Below are 19,723 nucleotides of genomic sequence, written 5' to 3' on the forward strand. Positions count from 1 at the left end.
CTGTTGAGGAGTAAGAAGAAAAGTGACTTCTCCTTTTTATTTAAGAATATATGTAGCTTTTAAAGGCATTAGGAATTAACAACAAATTAACTGCCAAAATCTATCATCATCACTCCTAATAACTATCATTTAATGTTACTATGTGACTGGCATTGATTCTTTATATGTTTCATCTAATTGAGTCACGCAGGATATATGCCACTGTCTTTGTGTTACAAGTGTAGAAACTGCCTCTTACCTTAAACAACTAGCCAGCCAAGTCTACATAACTTATAAATGATAGTGGTAGAAATAAAATAAAATCTGTCTCTTTTAGTCCTCTAAGAATGATAAAGAGTATTATTCTTACAATATAATTATTAAAATGCAAAATAATAAGTGAATCAGGCAATTATTCTAGCTAAAGAATTGGTAAAACAATTTAGGGGAAATGAGCCACTTATTAGCTATTACCCATGTCAGTCTCTATTTCATCATTTCAAAAATAAATAATAACAACTTATTTCAGGCATATTCATGCTCATTCAATGAGGTTCCTGTAAATTCCATCTCTATGAATGGTCCCAATATCAACCCAGCCAGAAATCTGAAATTCATGCTGACCTCAGTACATGTCTAATTAGGTCATCACGTGTAATTATTATTCTTCCTGAATAGCTCTCATATCCATGTATTACTACTTATCTGACATGCAGTAGTGCAAATTCTTATCAATTCTCAGATTATCTCACTGATTTTTAATCTATTTTTCATTGGTTTGAGAATTTTTGAAAAGGTTAATATATTCAGCTTTTTCTGCTAGTCTATAATCAAGTAAGTAGAACAAATTTACTCCTAGGAATATATCCAAAAAATTCATACTTGTATTCACAAATGGCATACATATGTGTACATATATGACTGCTCAGTTTGTAATTAGAGATTATCTAAAGTCAAACTATACAATGGATAAAAAAGTCACACAATGTATAATTGTTACACAGCAATGAGATTAAGTTAAAAGAACTATTGATAGGCAAAATGTTTATATGAAATATGTTTAAAATTCAAAACATGCAAAACTAAGGTATGTTTTAAAGAAATGCCTTCATGACCTCATAGATGAATTTAAAACTGTACTTCTGATCCAAGTGAGGTAAGATATAAAAAGATTAATTAAATAAAAGATAAGCCCTTCCCAAGAGAACACAGATGGAAAAACGGAGGAAATCAGAAAAGAAAGAGGAACCTCTTTTGAAGAACTTAAACATAACCTAGAAGACATGAAACAGATCCAAAGAGATTCCCAGGAAACTAAAAACTCCATTGAAAACTGGCAAAATGCCTTGACAGAAGCTAAAGTTAGCCTTTTGAAACTTGAAGAGAGATTTATGATATATGATTGTGAAAGAAAACACCTCTTAAAAATAACAAGGAACCAGACAGAAAAAATTCAAAAGCTAGAAGATGACAAAAGGATACACAACTTAAGAATAAAGCATGTGAGTGAAGAAGCAGGAGTAACCAAAAAAGAACTACAAAGCATATTCACAGATACAATAAAGGAAAACTTCCCAAGCATAGGAAAAAGAAATGATATCCAGATAAATGAGGCATATAGAACTCCAGCCACCTACAACCAAAACAGATCTACACCCAGACATATAATAATCAAGATTCAAGAAATCCACCAAAAGAACAGAATACTAAAAGCAGCCAGGGAAAAGAAGCAGATTACTTACACTGGAAAAATTATCAATATAACAACAGACATCAACACAAACTCTCAAATCAAGAAGAGCCTGGGGGGAAATAGTCCAAACTCTGACAGAAAATAATTTTCAACCAAGACTGATGTACCCAGAAAAACTCTCTCTCAAAACTGATGGAGAAATAAGATGTTTCTAAGACAAGAAGGAACTGTGGGAGTTCATGGCCACCAACCCAACCCTACCAAGAATGCTGAAGGAAATTCCAGAGACAGAGAGGAAGGGATAGCCGGATTCCAGCAACAGTGGCAGAGAGGCCTCAATGATGGGGCAGACAGTGGAATGAGGGAGTAAAGTGGACAAATTATAGCAGTGAAGAGTAGCAGCAGACGTGAGGCAGAGATGGTAAGCTATAATCTTTAATATAGATGGCCTTGATACACTAAAATAAAAAAGAAACAGACAGAGTAGATCAGGAGGCAGGCTCCATTGAGATGCTCTGAATGGGAAATACCCTCAACCCGAAAGAGGGTTAGTAAACTGAAAGTCAAAGATGAGAAAGCAAAACTATATGTGACAGGAAACCAGGGAGAAATAGGGACAACTCATCCAGCAGCCGTAGATAGATTGGAAAGCTATGAGACTTTTGGACAGTGTAGAACTACACAGTTGGAAGGATGGAAAACCCTGTGACTTTAGTGAGTAAAGGAATATAGCTCAAGATCAAGCTCAGGGGTAGAAAGGTTCAGCAACATTCATATAGACAACAGGCTGGCCCCCTAATCTAAAAACTAAATGCGCTAGTGAGACTCAAAGCACACAAAGCATCCTGAGAAAGGGAAAAATGAAAAATAGCCTAAAAAAGGAAGGCAGAGGACATTGTTAATAGTGTATCAGGATTTAAAAGTCACAGTAGTCCTACCACTCTGTTCAGTTTGATTTTATTTTGTTCCAATGTGTCCATTCATATCAGATTTGAGGGCACAGACATCTAACACAAAAATAGCAGATTATACCATGGTAACTATCTTTAATTTCCTATAAACTTAAACTGAAACCCTGTATTACTTACACTGTCTTACTATGACTCATCTTATTTGAATCTGTTTTTTTAGACTGCAGTTTTGCCCTGGCTGATTTTATTCGAATTTGGTATGCTTGATAGTATCAAGTCTAAAAGTAGAGGCAACTATTCTCAAGATGACAAGATACAAAAGATATCTATACCAGTTTTGATTATTAACCGCTCTCAAGTCCTACAATGTTTTCAAAGTTATGTTTTTATAAAAATAGCTATGTAATACTATGCATAACTGTATTAAGCCTGATGATGTGGACAAGTCTATTGAAAATAACAAGAGAAAGCATAGTAACTATGGTAGATCACCTAATATTGTGGTCTTATGTGTCTTTTTCTTTGCATGTTTTTCTAGGAACTTGTTTTGTCATCTTGTTATGATCTCTTTTTCCCTATAATACAGAGAGGATAGATATACCTGTAGAAATTCACATGTGGGAAGAATTTTTTAAACTATTTATGGGAACAGGCTATATAATGCAAGATGTAATGAACAGATATTCTGAAGAAGAGACACGAAGAAACCCAATGCTAATTCTGTAACATTATGATAAAAAATCTAACAATACTATTATTCATTGTTCAGAGTGAAATTAGTCTGGTCTCTTAAGTTCAATTTCAGCATACGTAAAGATAAAGACAGCTACTACGAAGAGAATGAGAGACATTATAGTAGTCATTATTGGCTTCCCCAATGTCAGATCTTGAGGACCTAAAAAGCCTTCATCATCCTGTAATGATTTGATTAGCTCTATAATATGCAGTAGGTATTCAATGTGTGTGAAGATGGGGACAACTATTTGTAAGAAACTGGAGACAGTTAGATAGACAGTGAAGATCTCCAGTGGACTTGCTTTGAAATCTGTATTTCGTTAGATCATTTCTTTATTTACTGTTTTGTTCTGTTTTGATATGTACAATCTTACCCTCTTTAAGATAAAAAACATGTGCATAGGATTGATAAGCATTAAAAAAAAAATAAGGTATGTTTTTAGAAACCAGAGCTGTAGTTACCCATGGAATTGAATACAGAATCTGGAAAGGAAACAAAAAATACTCCTTTTTTTAGCATATCTTCTGGATGAGTTAGTTATATGGGTCTGTTCATATCATTTTTATAAAATATGTCCACTCATAATGCCTTCACTTTTCTTCGTGTGTCATATGTTAGCTTAAAAAGCATAAAAAGATAAAACAAAATTTTCAATTGCTTTTCACAACTTTTCATTTCTTACACTTACACACATCCTCATCTATGCTGTGTTAAATTAATTGGAGTCGCTCAGATATATCCATCTCTGTACTCTCTTTTCTTTTGCACCACTTCTCTCCCTCGGGATTTCTTCTCAGACATTGCTTCCTCTCGAAAGCTTCCTGAACTCCGTTTTTGCTCAGTCTTTTCTCTGCCATCAGACATAGCAATATGCAGAAGCAGTATACTGATTTATCTTTTTTCTTACTCTAAATCATTTTCTTAGAAATCAACACAACACATATACTTAAATTTTAAATAGCAAGCTACCTCAGAGGCAGGTATCTTGAGGTCTGCCACAACATCAGACTCTAAAGATAACCAACAGATTCTGTTTAAAAGAATGAGTCACCGAATATATAAATAGAATATTAATCTTCTAATGCAGACTTTCTAGACTGTGCTATTCTTGTATAGACTTGTGGCCTCCACCATCACTTCTTATATATCCCTTGACATTTTCAGCTCACAGTGTAGCTCTCTGAGGTTACCCTTAGGAAATATCAAAACCACCACTTGATTTGCCAGTAAATCAAACAAAATAATCTGATCACTTGCTTTTAAAATGCTTTTATTGACTGTTACTGAGCTATTTATTCTATTTTAAATAATTGATTACTTCATTAAAGTTTGATTTAAATTTCCAATTATACACTGTCCAGTTAAAAGGGGAAATAATTGAAATAAGTTCATTTTCTTGGGGTTTTTAGCTCCACACGTGTCTTTGTTATATGCTAAGAATGGGCGAACTACATTCTGACAAGGTATAATTTCTTTTCCAAACCAGCTTACCTGCATTACTTTATCATTAAGATACAATGCCTGACACCCACAACTTAAAGGAGAAGGTGATTATTTTGCTCACTGTTTGTAGAGGTCTCAGTCCATAATTGACTGGCTCCTAGACAGGTCTACATGGGGAAGGGTCACGACAGAGGAAAACAGTTCATAGAATGGTAGTGGGAAGCAGAGAGAGAGATCAAGGAGAAAGAAAGTAGACAGACCCTTCCAGGCCATGTCTCTCCATGCAGGCTTCACCTCTCTACATCACATTTATCCAGAAACTTAGCAGACTATTGTCATGACCCTAGTCATCTAATGACTTCCCTAAATCCCCGCTAAGAGCTCCGATGCTTTGAGGTGATATCCACATATAAACTGCAACATGGTGGTAGCTATTGGATTGTACACATTCCTCAGCATTTGTTAGCAAGAGTTATAGCTCATCCTACCCTGCTTAAAGCATCCTGTTAATGATGCATTTATTTTGAAATTAATGTAAAATGTAATCTACAGACATTAACAAAAGGTTATTATTTTAATTTATTTTAGAATCTCCTAAGAAAATAGCTGACATATAACAGTGTATTTAGAACAGAGATGTATTTCTAGACGTTTGGTGGCTGGGAATTGCAAAATCCAGGGACTATCTTTTGTGGAGGTTTTCCTGTTGTATCATAACATGGCAGAAGATGTCACATGGTAATAATAACAGCACAAGAGCACTGTACTCACTTTTATTAATAAATAAATGAACAAAGAAAAATAAATGCTCTCCAGTAGCAATAATCACCTCTCAAAGGTGCTATATCTGAACAGTGTTGCAGGAGGGATTGTTTCCAACACATGCATTTGGAGAGACATATTTAAATCACAGCTGTCATTTATCAGAAATACTACCTTTTTGGGGAATTATTACATCACACTAAATTATGCTTTGTTTGCATATGCCTAAACAGAAGAAGTGTTCACTTGTTCCTGCGGGTTTGGATATTGAATGCCCTTCCAAAGCCTCCTGCGCTCAGAGACAGGGCTGTGGATACTGTTTTGATTGTGAGGGGAGTGATACACCCAGTTGAACTTGAGGTTATAAGGCAGGACTTGGCTGAAAAAGCAGGTTTCTAGGGTAGTGACCCAGAAGAGCACAGCTCCCTCGGCAGCCCCTCCCTTGGTTTCCACTCTGCTCCCTGGCTGCAGGACATGAGCAGCTCTCCTCTGCAGTAAGCCTTTCTGCTCTGCCCTTCCTGCCTTGGAACTAGCCAACTAAGGCTCTAAAATCCATTGTCATAATAAGGAAATGTACTCCATACAATATATAATAGAGTTTGATGCAAGCATAAAGATAGTATTTGATATAAAGAGATTTTGGTATTGGCCAAGTTAGATAGATGTTTACTCTGATCAGCTGGATGAAAGAAATCAAATTAAAAAAAAAATTAGAAATGACTTAGGATGTGTGACTTGCACTTAGACTGCCATCTATATCCTTACCTAATTAAATACAATACTAATCATAATAATTTTCATTATTACAGTCCATATGTTTATCCTCACCACACATTTGTTGTATTATGTGAGATTCAAAGCAGACAGATACTGTAATTTTGTTTCGATTTTCCAAATGAAGAGACTCCAGAGGAGAAAATGCGGATCACAGTTACCCTTCAACTAAGAAGAATCTCCTGTTACTCCTTTAAACTTCTCTAGCTCCACAACTTCTTTCTAACCTCAGAATACTGATATGTCAGTTTGCCCAGTTCCCTTCTCTTTGAATAAAATAGCATGGAGTTCAAATCATTTACTGAAAATTTTGCTTTGAATTATCACAACTAACTAGCCTGGTGAAGAGCGACATTATGCACAAGGGTCAGCAAATTTTTCTGTACAAGGCCAGAGGAAAAATATTTTAACTTGTGCAGGTCTGGTGGTCTCTGTCACAAATATTTAATTCTTCCATTTACTGCTAAAAATGCATTAAACATACTGGCGTGCACACAGAGACATTAATATTAATGCTGTCTTAAACAGGCCACCTTGCCTTATATTTCCTTGCACAAATAGTGCTCCTGACTCTTTCCACTCTATCATTACTATATTTCCACCTGCAATAATTCGTCTGCCTAAAAAACTCTTTACAATTTATTTTTAAGTCAGTCTATAACAGCAGGTTTAGTTTATGTGTTTGAAAACGTCTTCATTTTTGAGGAAAATCGTCCATTTTCTAGTTTTTTACTTGTTTGAAATTCTCTGGAAATGTGATAATCTTCTGGCTCTTTTTGTTTTTCTCAAGATTATGCATTGATATGTTTTTGCTTCTTTGAAATTAACATTTGTTACTCCTATGATTGCATGCAATAAAAATCCTTTGCTTCTAGTTTTATGGTAATATCTCTGGCTGTACTTAAAGCATTTGTAGGATTTTCTGAACTTCTTAAGTCTATGAGCATTTTATATATTTATACCTGTCATTAGTTTAGAGGAATATATATATATATATATATATATATATATATATATATATAACTCAAGAATTCCTCTCTATATATATATAGAAATATATATATATATATATATATTTCCTCTCTCTATATATAGGAATACCGGGGATCAAATTCATAACCTCTAGCTTTCTAGCTTGCACTTAAGCCACTGAGTTAAATCCCTGACCTTGAGTAATATTGCCACAAAAAGTTTTAGTTGTTTGTATTCTTCCTGTTACCTCACCAAGGATTCCACATACATATGTGTTGGATTTTTTCACATATTTTAGCATTTTTATTCTTTATTCTGTATTCTCCATCCTTTTACCTTTCTTTAATCTAGATACTACCTCTAGTCCTGTTTCTATTGTCTAATTCTCTCTCATTTTTGTCAAGTAAAGAGATCTGTTTCCCACCAGAGAGAGAGAGAGAGAGAGAGAGAGAGAGAGAGAGAGAGAGAGAGAGAGCAGAGTCAAGTATCCCGGGGTCCCAGAATTTAAAATAGCTCAAGAGATGAAGAAATTCAGTGGGTTCCCACATAGCATGAGCCTGACAACGATCTCTAGCACAACTCAAAGCTGTGGAAGACAGAAGCACTAGCAGTCCCTCACGGCTTCTCTCACTGTCTCACCTGAATTACAGCACATGGAACTAACCTGCCCTCACAGCATTTCCCAGTCCCACTTCAAAATGCTGCTCATAGAATTAGCCAGAGATATGCTCAAGTATCCTGCAATGTTGGAAGTGCAAAAAGGATTAAAAGTCCATGAGAAATGATGAGTAAAAAGTGGTCTGATGCTAATCAATTTATAGAGCAAAGTGCACCATCCCTGGTGTCTATCACAGAGCACAGGCACTGGGAGGACTTGAACTGATGGTAGCTCAGCTCCTGATCCAACTACCATGAAGAGAAGTAGCTTCTGTAGGCTAACTAACTCTCCCTCGTTCTGAGAGATCAAGCTCGAATAAAAACCAGGGCTCCCCCAAATTCCACTTCAGTGATACTTTTACAATTACAATTAGTTTATACTTGTGGTGCTTGAAGAGTTTTTTCTTTTGTTACAGAGAATAAAATATCTTCTCCAAAAACTTCCCTACTAGAAACCTAGTGGAGGAAATAAATAAAAACGAGGTGATCTGGCAGAAGAATCAGGGAGAGATTCTTCCCACATAACGGCCTCAGCTTTTTATGCCTCCTCAAGTGGGGTTTAGAATATATGAGAAAAATATTATAGGTCTTGAAATCTGACCTTAGTGCTCACAGCACTGCTGATTCTGCTCTGCTCTTGTCTCACTTGTGGTCTGATTGTTCCTGCTTCCAATGCATGCGGGCCTTCTGTAAGGAAACTTTATTATTTAAAGTTGAAAGCAGTCATGGTGTGTTGATTTAAAATGGTTCACACTAATACTTACCCAGTCATGACCAATCTGCTCCCTAAAATTTAGTTTCTCTTTAAGTGTTCATCTTCCATTAAACATTTGAAGCAATTAAAAACAGTATGGAAATCATTTCCATTTTTACAATCGTTGCATATTTCAGAAATGTTTAATGTATATTTGCAATACATAATGGTTACATTTGTTTTAGGAAGTTGGTAAATGTATATAGAAGTTTACATAACATTTTATATAAGATTTTAATATATAATAATACTGCTTTACACCCCCTAGTCTCGTCTCTCCCCTTGATTGCTTTCTCTGTTTTCTAAAAGTCTGTCCTTATGTTCCCTAAACCTCTCCTCAGTTTCACTGTCTTATTTATTTGTATTTTAGGTTTCACATATAAGAGAAACCATGGTATATTTTATCTTCTTTATCTGACTTATTTCACTTACCTTTATAATTTCAAATTTCATCCATTCTCTTGTAAACGACATGGTACTTTATGACTTAATGCTCAGACAATAAAGCTCTAATATGCTCCCTGAAGCAGAGATTTCTAACTGGAGTTAGTTACTGTAAGCATCACAAGTAAGAGTGTTCATTTTATTATGCTTTCATTTTGTAACTTGAACAACTACTTCTTTTTTTTTAATTCTTTTTTTTTAATAGTACTGGTGATTGACTAAGCTAAATCCCCAGCCTTGAGCAAGTACTTCTAAGATAACAATATGTAACATATCAACTAGTGTTGATTTCTTAATGTTATTTTTTGAAACTCTGTAACATTTCTACCTTTTTTTCTGTTTTGCTTTATTTTAAAAATATTTAAAAATCAGGAGTACTGTACAATACTTTCTTTTAGCTTTCTAAAATGTGTGGATTGTAATGTCAGTTAACTAGTTACTTGCCACATAAATTTCAGTGAGTTCTTTTCTTTCTCTTATTATCAGTTTTCATTTCTTACAATTTGGCTTAATAATTCTGCAACAGAAGTCTAAGAAACTTTAAGGGTGATGAGCAAGACAGTACATTGTACAACACCAAGGGCAACAGAAAATCCTGATTCTATCCTCCATTTCCTTCTCCACTAGGGAGAAAATGACTTTAGCGAAATAGACTGTGATCTTGATGTTTTATTTGCTGTAGCTGATGAAAAGGATACTGCCATTAGTTAAGAGGTTTTTGCAGCTATATTCTAGTCTTGCCAAATAAAAACTAATTCTCAGCATGCTCGGTCCTTCTCAGTCTTGGCTTCTCCTCATTTCATGCTTCCCGGTCTTTCTCCCTAACACACAAACTCACACACACACACATAGATTTAAAAGAGTATTTCTCTGAATTTTAATACAATATACAGAAAACCTATCTACCTCTCCTACAGCTACACTAAGAGTGATTACATATAAAATTATATAAATAGTCACAGTTTTGAGTGTAAAAGAGGATATATGTATATATATGCATATTCATTTTGACAGTTTCATAAATAGCACAGTTTTTTCTATAAAATGAATGTTAGCTCTCATTTTTGTGTCATCTCTTTGTACCTTGTTGGACAGAAGAATTCCAGTCCCATTGATGTAGAATGGATATGTTGATCCGTGAGTAGGTTCATCGTGCTTTTTTAGCTTCATTTGTGCAAACTTCACAATATTAAATATCTTCAGCTACAGTGTACACAGTGATCTTTGTGCTAGTGTTGGAACTTTGCCTTGGACATGCAGGCTTCTCTAATATAAATTTCCTGCACATACCAATGTGTCTTGCAAGTGTGTGTACTGCAAATACAGTAAAGCTTACCCTACATCCAATACAGTGGGATGTAGTAGGTGTTGAATGTGCATTTGCTGGTTAATTAGCAGGAAATTATCTTAGGAGAAATAACAAAAGGTAACTCAAGCGTGAAAAGTTCATAGTAACTACCATCATTTCCTGCATTTAAAAGCATGTATGCTTCCTCATAGTTTTGAAAGTAATACATGTACCAGATAAACTTTTATTAGTTTTGGTTCACTAGGTATATACCCCCTACATGGGTGCCACACTTCATTCCTCACTTCTAGAAAGTGACTAACATCTCACTACATGAAGAAAAGAAAAGAAAAGAAAAGAAAAGAAAAGAAAAGAAAAGAAAGATTAAGAGTGACAGTGTATGTTTAAATTTTAATAAGAGACACATTGTCACTATGCCCCCCCAAAATCCTCTCCCTCATATCAAACACACCTACCCAATCATTCTTGCCACTTTCTGGACAGTTCTAGAAATCCTCTCATGAGCATCTTTTAGTTGCACAGTTGTGGTTGCCTTGGTGCTCTGAATCAATTCAAAATGTTTGCCTTTCATGGTCATTTTGAAACATTATCCACAGCAATTAGACATGAGAAAAAAGGGATATACACAGGAAAGGAAAAAGTTAAATTATTATTATTTGAAGGGGACATGGTCTTGTGCGTAACCTAACCAGGGAAGTGAGAGATCTCTCCAGTAAATACTAGAGTATTCTGAAGAAGAAGAATGGAGAGCGTTTGACAGCAGCATCAACTGTATTTTTTAATCACAGCTCACAGAGACAGCAAAGCAACTTTCAGAGCTGCTTCAGAAAGTGGTAGGAATAAGGAGATAATGGATGGTATGTGTGTTCAAAGAAAAATGGGTATTTTTTGAGGACAACTTCTAACAATGTGCCTTAAAGGTAATTAATTTTTAAAATTTAAATATTCACAGTATATTTTGATTGTTACCTATCTATCCTCTGTTGTATAAGAGAATCTTTCCTCAAAAACTCCAAAATATGATTTATGTTTAAGAACAACTAGTCAAACATTATTTTGATAGAAATTGTATCAGTACTATGTGGAGCGTATGGGGCAAGAGAAAAATGAAAACTTATTTTTACATTAATTATTAAAAGATAAGTATTCATGATAATTAAATTAAAAAGAAATGCAATAAATAGAAAAGTCACATGAGTTTATCTTGGGAAGCCTGGGAAACTTCAGTAAGAAAGTAAATCTTCACCTGAGTCATGGAGAATAGCCGGCAAGCTGATCTCTCCCATATGCTAATTTCTTCACATTTGACCAAACTGTTTCTGGTTTTATCTGTCTATTATGTTGAGTCTAAGACGTATCATGTACCTAAGAGCAGGTAGATGGTTTCATCTAGAATATACTATAAAATATAAACACTTTGAGTTTTACAAATTAAAACTAAGAAAATCAGATGTAAAATTTTAAAATAATTCGCCATGAGGAAAGTTATGAATTAAGTTCATCAGAGAAGCATATACTACCTTGTGTTGTACATTGCAACAACATTTTTGGGAAGATTAATTAGCAGTCAAGCAAAGCAAGTAAAAGAGATAAATTAGGAGATGCTTATCACAGTTAACACAGAAGATAAGAAACACACAGCAGACAACTGTTACCTCCAGAGTGAAAAGAATGACTAAGGTATTTCAAACCTACTGAGGAAATAATTTCTTTAAAGTAATGTTGTCTAGGGGCTGGAATGTAGCTCGGTATTAAGGTGTACACTGTTCTACATCTAACCTTGCAATGGCCATTGTAAACCAATCTCATGAATTCTTATCTATTTGTATATCTTGCATTAAATGTTCCTCTAGTTAGCATTGACTGATATACCCATCAACACACAGATTTTCAATTCTGTAACTCTTCAGACTATATTCAATGTCTACCAGAAGTTAAATTAAACTTAATTATATTTTCATTGCATCTCACCCTATTAATCAGTTAGTAAAATATTTTGGATGGCAGTAAATAACTAAATTTATATTTTAAAAATTCCTTTAATAATTTTTTTCTATGAGGAAAATGATCATAATGATCTATGAGGAAAAAAATCAATATTTTGGTTTGTTCATATAATTGACAGTAATAAATATTGATTTTGTTCGGATGCAGGAAAGAAATTTAGAATTTCCAAAGCAGTCTAAGCATGATGTGTTGGTTTCATCCACAGTGTTATGCAATGAGAGTCTCTTTCTGAGGAAAATTACACTTCTCCCTATTAATGTCTTCATAAAAGACCAGAATGCATTATATTGCTTCCTTTCCAGGAGGTTTAATTTTATTTTGTAATTAACAATAACTAGTTAGGGAATTATACTGTGACTCTGGGTTTTGAATTTTCGTTGAGCCTTTTTATGAAAAAATTGTGAACTCCTCCGAGGGACTGATGTAGTTTGTTGCCATGGATAATTGCCTCTAAATAAACTCAAGATAGTTAAGTGGATATGAACAGATGGAAATAAATTGATGGAAGTTGACTATTGTGCCTCTTGGCTCATGCTAACTTGTTACCAGCAGTTTATCTTTCTGTCTTGTCAGGTCTGGCATTTTATATACTTGAACTTTAACAACCTCATCCAAATTCCTTCTCAGGGCCTCCACAAAATTGAACTCTAGGGCAGAATCCTCTGCCAATCTGGCTAGGACCACTGTGGAGAACAATAACTTACTCATAATTATCTAAGCCCCATGGAAAGGCCGCTCACATGTATCAGTACAGCTGTCTAACTGCATCCCTGTTTGCCTAACCTCAGTTAGAATTGAAAGCAGGCTCCAGTAAGCATCAGCATTTCTCCACTTTTATTTTACAAATAAGGAAAATGCAGCCAGGGGAAAGAAAATGATTCATACTGGTATTAAGTCATTCAGTGAACTAATTCCACAATTTTGTAGCAAGTACCAACCACAGCCAACCACTGTTCGGGACACTGGGAATTCAGTAGTGCTAAGGGAAAGAGTTTGCTCCAAGGGAGATCACACCTCAGTAGGAGAGAGAGACAAGTAGGCAAGGGATTAAAACAGTGTGATGAGCATAAGCTCAGAATGGTATATGAAGATAGGAGAGGGACACGACTCAGTCATGGATAGGAGAGAAATAGTTTCCAAAAGAAGGCACACCTTACTCATGACTGACATAAATAGATACTTGGACACTCTTGGGAAAATAACTCACTGCCAACCTTCTGGCCATTGAAAAACTCTGTCTCCTAGGCATTTCAGTTTCAACAAATAAATGCTGTATGTTTCAAACACTGGCAGACAATTTAGAAGGATATCATAAAAATATAATACCCTGGGGAAGTGAAAGGGGAGGGAGAGTCTTAAAAATGATGGCAGAAGATATTGTTAATAGTGTATCAGGATTTTAAACCCACATTACTCGTACCACTCTGCTTAGATGGATTTTATTCTGTCCCAGTTTGCCTACTTGCACTATATTTGAGGGCACAGACAGCTATCCCAAAAACATCAGGATATAGCACAGTAATCATCTTTAATTTCTTATCATCTTAATCTGGAGCCCTGTATGATTTATACTGTTTTATCATGACTGATCTTAGTTAAATCTGGTTTATTTGATTGCTGTTTGGTATCAATAGATTTTATTCAAAACTGATGTGATTGATAGTATCAAGTCTGATAGTATAGACAACTATACAAGATGACAAGACTCTATGATACACATTCTGCTTTGATAACTGCCTGTTTTGAAGTTTTATACCATATACAAAGTTGTTTTTATTAATATTGCTATGTACTGATATATTCAATTATACTATGTCTGATGATATAGCCAATTCTATTGAAGATAACAGGAGACAACACAGGAACTATGGTAGAACTCCTTGTACAACAGTCTCATATGTCTTTTTCATTTCATGTGTTTATAGGAATACGTTTTATTTTGTCTTGCTTTATTTTGTTTCTCCCTCTAATATAGAAAGGATAAATATACATATTAAGACTCATGCATATGTAGAATCTATAAATAGTTTATGAGAACTGATCTTATGACTCATAATGAAATGAACAGATACTTTGAAGAAAAAGAGATACTAAAATACCCAGTGCTGATCCTGGGTCATAATGTGACAACCAGAAATAGTATTATTCTTTGTTCAGAGTGATATCAGCCTGCTTGGGTTTGTTCAAGCTCAGCATAATTGAAGATATGGATACCTGCATATATGTTTAAGTGTATAGGATTGATAACCATATTTCTAAGTTTTTGTTGGATAGTTGAACAGAACTGGTTGCAGTCTCACTGTTTGAATCCCCACTTCATATCCATTTTAGTATCTTGAATAACTATTTGTAAGAGGACAATCTGTACTCTAGTGATTTCTTACTGTTTATTTTTTTCTTTGAAAGTATATATTATTTCTACCCATTTTCTGTTTTGTTTAGTCTTTCTTTAAAATTTTTTTAAAAGACAAATATATATATAATACCAAGAAACTTGCCCGCAAAAGACTGCAATTTTGTTTGAGAAAACAGAATGAGAACAACCAATTAGGGTACATACTAAATCAAAGATTAAGATATATATTATAAAATTAATACTGATGTATGAGATACCCTCAGTGATTTGAGTAACTTTCAATAGAAAGGTGAAATAAAGTGAGCCTTACCAAATGGTGAAACTGAATTTTTATCGTCTCTTGGTGTTAATCTTACCCCAAATTGTGGATGAATTCTACAGCAACTGGTACTCTGAAAACATAGTATTTCACTGTCTTACTTACTTTTCTCATGGCTGAGACAAAGTAACCAACACCTAAAGTTAAAGGAGGAAAGGCACATTGCAGCACACAATTTGTAGAGGTTTCCGCCCACAGTTGGCTGGCTCTAAGGTAGGTAACACGGCAGAGGGGCATCACAGAGGAGAAACAGTGTATGATGGGCAGGGCATAGCAAAAGAGCAAAGGGCAGGCAACAAGCAGCAGCCAGAACAGCCCTCTTTCTGTCCTTGCGTTTGACCCACACTACCCATCTTTACGGCAGGTAGCACTCACATCCAGACTAGGCAGCCTTAATTCCAGGTAAGTGCCATGAATTAGGCCCAGCATCACATCCTCATCCCAGGGACACACACTTAGATCCACCCACCTCAGAAGAGCCTCGCCCATGATAACATGAATCTTTCGCAGGGACATTTAGATACAACCCATGACACTAACTCTGTTGAAGTCTATTTTTAAAACCAACTTTGGCACAAAAAAGTACGTTGGTACATTGACCTCAATGTGTATAAAGGTGATCTTATTTAGAAAGTGTCCTTACAGATACAATCAAGTTAAAATGAGATCACAGATCACACTAAATTAAGGTGGACCCCAGGTCCAATAAGTGACTTTATTAGGAAAGATTCAGAAAGATGATGTGAAGACAGACAGAATGCCACATGATGATGAAAAACAAGATCTGAGTTGTGTCTACAAACCAAGGAATGCTAAAGGCATAGAGCAAATTGTTCCATAAAACCCTTAGTAAGAACAACCTTGATTTCAAATACCTAACTTCCAGAACAGTGAAACAGTTAATGACTTTTGCTTTAAGCTCCATGGTTGGTGATACTTCGTTATGGCAGCTTCCACTAAGCAGGTGGAATCTGGCATTTTTGAATACTCTAAATGAATAATTACTTCAAAATTATTTGAAATATCAAGTGATTTGGAAACACAAAGAATTCAGCCACAGGATAAGGATGAAGATGATCCAGACTTTTCCTGAAGATGACAGGGGTCTGCACGTGGCGGCAAGCAGAGGTATAATCACATGAAGAGGTTGGAGAACGTTGGTCAGAACAGTTAGTTTGGGGTTCTTCGGGGCTCTGACTCTCCATAAATTTTAATGAAAGAATATTATTTAAAAGTTATTATCTTGATCAATGACTACCAAAGTTGCAATAGTCTTTTATGGAGTTTCCTTAGCTGGCCAGGCTTACAATATAATATAGTTATTTATAGCATATTTTGAAAAAAGAATATAATGACACAGATAGATGAGTAGATGGGTAAGAGGAAAGAGATCATCAACACCACAGGCAATATTAATAAGTAAGTAGAAAAATATTCAGGTTTGTTAGTAAATCTTTGAGCTTGTTTTGAAATACTAACAGATTGATGATGGAAGACAGATGATAGGTCCATGCATAGATACAGTTCCAAACTCTTAAGAAGTACACAGTTATATTCATGGTGGTATTGGAAACATCTCAACAGCTCTACCTTAGAAATATATGTGAATCTGACCGGATTCCATTAGTGTCAAATCTCCTATCAGCACCCAAAGCTCTTCCACATCTAACTGTATTTTTCAGCATGCTTTTAACTGTCTTTATTTTCACTCCAAAAGAATCAATGCAATAGCCATAATAATTGGGCTAACAAGTCAATCTACATTATTTCTCTGATTAAAATCCTTCAATAGTTCACTGCCATCTGCAGTGAAAGAATGTCACTATCTGTCGATGTCCGCTCCCGGCCGGCAGGAAGGACACACGACAAAGTCTGGCAGTGGACAACCTTTTCTTTTATTTTTCTTCTCCGTACAGCCTGCCCTGGGATCGCTCCCAGCCGAAGCCTCCTCTGGTCCGCTCCCCGCGGCTCCTTCTGGGCTTCTACTTCCGGGCTTTTTCTTCCCCCCCAGGGGTGGCACCAGTATATATACGGATACAGTGTCCAATCATGTTAAAGTGAGCAAGGCAAGCTGATTGGCTAACATCATCAGTTGCCAGGCAGACTATATTGTTGAGCGGGTTGCTTACGCGGTAAGCAGGAAACTAACGTGCTCGATGGGAGGGGTAATCTACCTCAGGCTTTACTCTTTACTACAGGCCTCACGTCCGCCAAGTGAGGCGACTGGGCTCGGGGCTGCGGCTCCCAACATCTCCCCCTTTTTTATTTTTTATGAATGTGCGCATCGTAGCCCTTTCTGGACTGGGTGCAGAGGCTTATGCCCTATGCGTAGGCCCACCGTAGGTCCTTGGCTTAGACCCTGGTCGGCCGTCCCATGGTCTGCCAAGGCCCTGAGGCCCTCGTCCTTTTTCTAGGGCCAGGCACAAACTGGACGGAACCTGGATGCACACAAGCTTGCACTCATTTCCTCTCCGTAAAGAAATCCCCTCGGAGAGAAATTTAGACCTGGGCAGCATCTAACAGTCCAGCGGCTTACGTGCAGGATGGGGTAGGGCCTGGCTTAGGTTGAGTCGCACCGGGGGAGTACGCTCTTACCCGTCATTGACTCTCCTACCCAGCTATGTCATAATTTTTTAGAGGAGGAGTGTGGGAAGCTCACCGCCCCTAGACTCGGTCGTAGGCTAGGCGAGCGAGCCATGCATATGCCTGAGGATCTTCTTGTCCATTTCGGGCTACCGCTATTTCTATTCATCTTGTTGGTTGGTCTGTGATGGATCTCCGGTAGGGCAGGTCTGATCTTCAGTCGAGGGCTTTGTCGCCCGTGTCAGTCTCTCCGGTACCCACAGTGGTTCTCGTCCCGATTCCTGTGGGAAAACACAAACCGCGCCTCGGTTCCAGCTGACCACTGGATCCGGGCCCATCCATTGTCCTGTCAGGACATCTTTCCACTTCACCCACCCTTTATGGTTGGGGGAAGGGTTGCAGTGCTCCACGGCTGGGGAGCAATTATCATTATTTAAATTTAAAAAATTGTGTGTGAATAGTGCCATGGATAATCGTGCCTTTGGGGCCAGGCCTTGGCCTACTCCCCCTTTTTGTTTTTGTAAAATTTCTTTGAGGCTTCTATGAGCCCTCTCAATGATTCCTTGACCTTGGGGATTGTATGGGATACCATGTTTTAATTGAACCTCCATCATTTTGCAGAACTCATTGAAGGCTTTGCCTATATAGGCTGGTCCATTATCAGTTTTTAATATTTTTGGTTTGCCCCATGCGGCCCAAGCCGCCAGGCAATGATTGATCACATTAGACACTTTTTCACCTGTTTCTGCTGTTGCAAATATGACGTGAGAACAGGTGTCTGTGGAAACATGAACATATTTAAGAGTCCCAAACTCCTGTATATGTGTGATGTCCATCTGCCAAACATCACCAGGGATCAAACCTCGAGGGTTTACTCCCATCGGTATGGCAGGTTTGTATGTGGCACAGGAGTCACATAGTCGCACGATATCTCGTGCATCTGCTCTGGAAACATGGAAATGGTTTGCTAGTGTCCTGGCATTGACATGAAACTTATCATGGAAGGCACGGGCTCGCTCGATTGGTGTTAGTAAGGTAAAAATCCATAACGGGCGAGTGGCAGTGTCAGCAGCCGCATTCCCCTGTGCCATAGGCCCTGGCAGGGATGTATGTGCTCTTATGTGGGTGGTGAAGACCTTATGGTGTCTGTTCTGAAGCAATGTCTGGATAGACAGGAACAGCCCAGCCACTGTGGAAGTGGATCTAATTAAACCGGCAGTCTCAAGCACTTGCATAGCATTGACCACATACCTAGAATCGGAGACAATGTTAATGGCTTCTGAGAACCGTTCAAGAATCATTTTAACGATCTGCAGTTCCACCACCTGAGGCTGATCTGGTTCAAATTGTATGGTAACCGGGGGCTTGCCTAGGATCACATAGGCGCCTATCCCCGTCTTGGAGCCATCTGTGTATATTGTAGTTGCTGGGACTAATGGCTCAGAGGCAGTAACCTTTGGAAAAATTATAGGGTGCTGAGTGACAAATGACAAGATAGGGTCTTTAGGGTATTGATTGTTTATATCCCCATGGAAAACACATCTCAGAATGGCCCATGTATCTATGCAGGCAGCCAGGGTCTTGATCTGGCTGGCGGTATAGGGTACTCGGATGGCTTGTGGTCCTGAGCCAAAATGTTGGACTGCTCTATCATGCGCTTCAAGGGCCAATGAAGCGACTGCCTCCGGGTAATGCTCTATGACTTTTGCAGGTGAGACCTTAGGGTGTATCCACAGTAGTGGTCCTTTCTGCCAAATCACCACTGTGGGCTGTAGACTAGTCTGTAGCAAACAGACATCAAAGGGTCGCCCTGGTTCAATTCTGTGTAAGGTAGCCCCACCTAAGGCTTTTTCCACTCTCTGTAAGGCAGCTCTTGCCTCAGGAGTGAGCCTCCTGTGGGAGGCTATATCTGGGTCTCCCTTTAGAAGGTCGAACAGGGGTTTGAGGTCTGAATTTGGTATATGTAAATATGGCCTAATCCAATTAATGTCTCCCAATAGCTTTTGCATGTCATTTAGGGTCCT

This window comes from Cavia porcellus, unplaced genomic scaffold (assembly GCF_034190915.1).
Source record: "Cavia porcellus strain 051 isolate PalLab524CR breed Dunkin Hartley unplaced genomic scaffold, mCavPor4.1 scaffold_15, whole genome shotgun sequence".
In the NCBI taxonomy this organism is placed as follows: domain Eukaryota; kingdom Metazoa; phylum Chordata; class Mammalia; order Rodentia; family Caviidae; genus Cavia; species Cavia porcellus.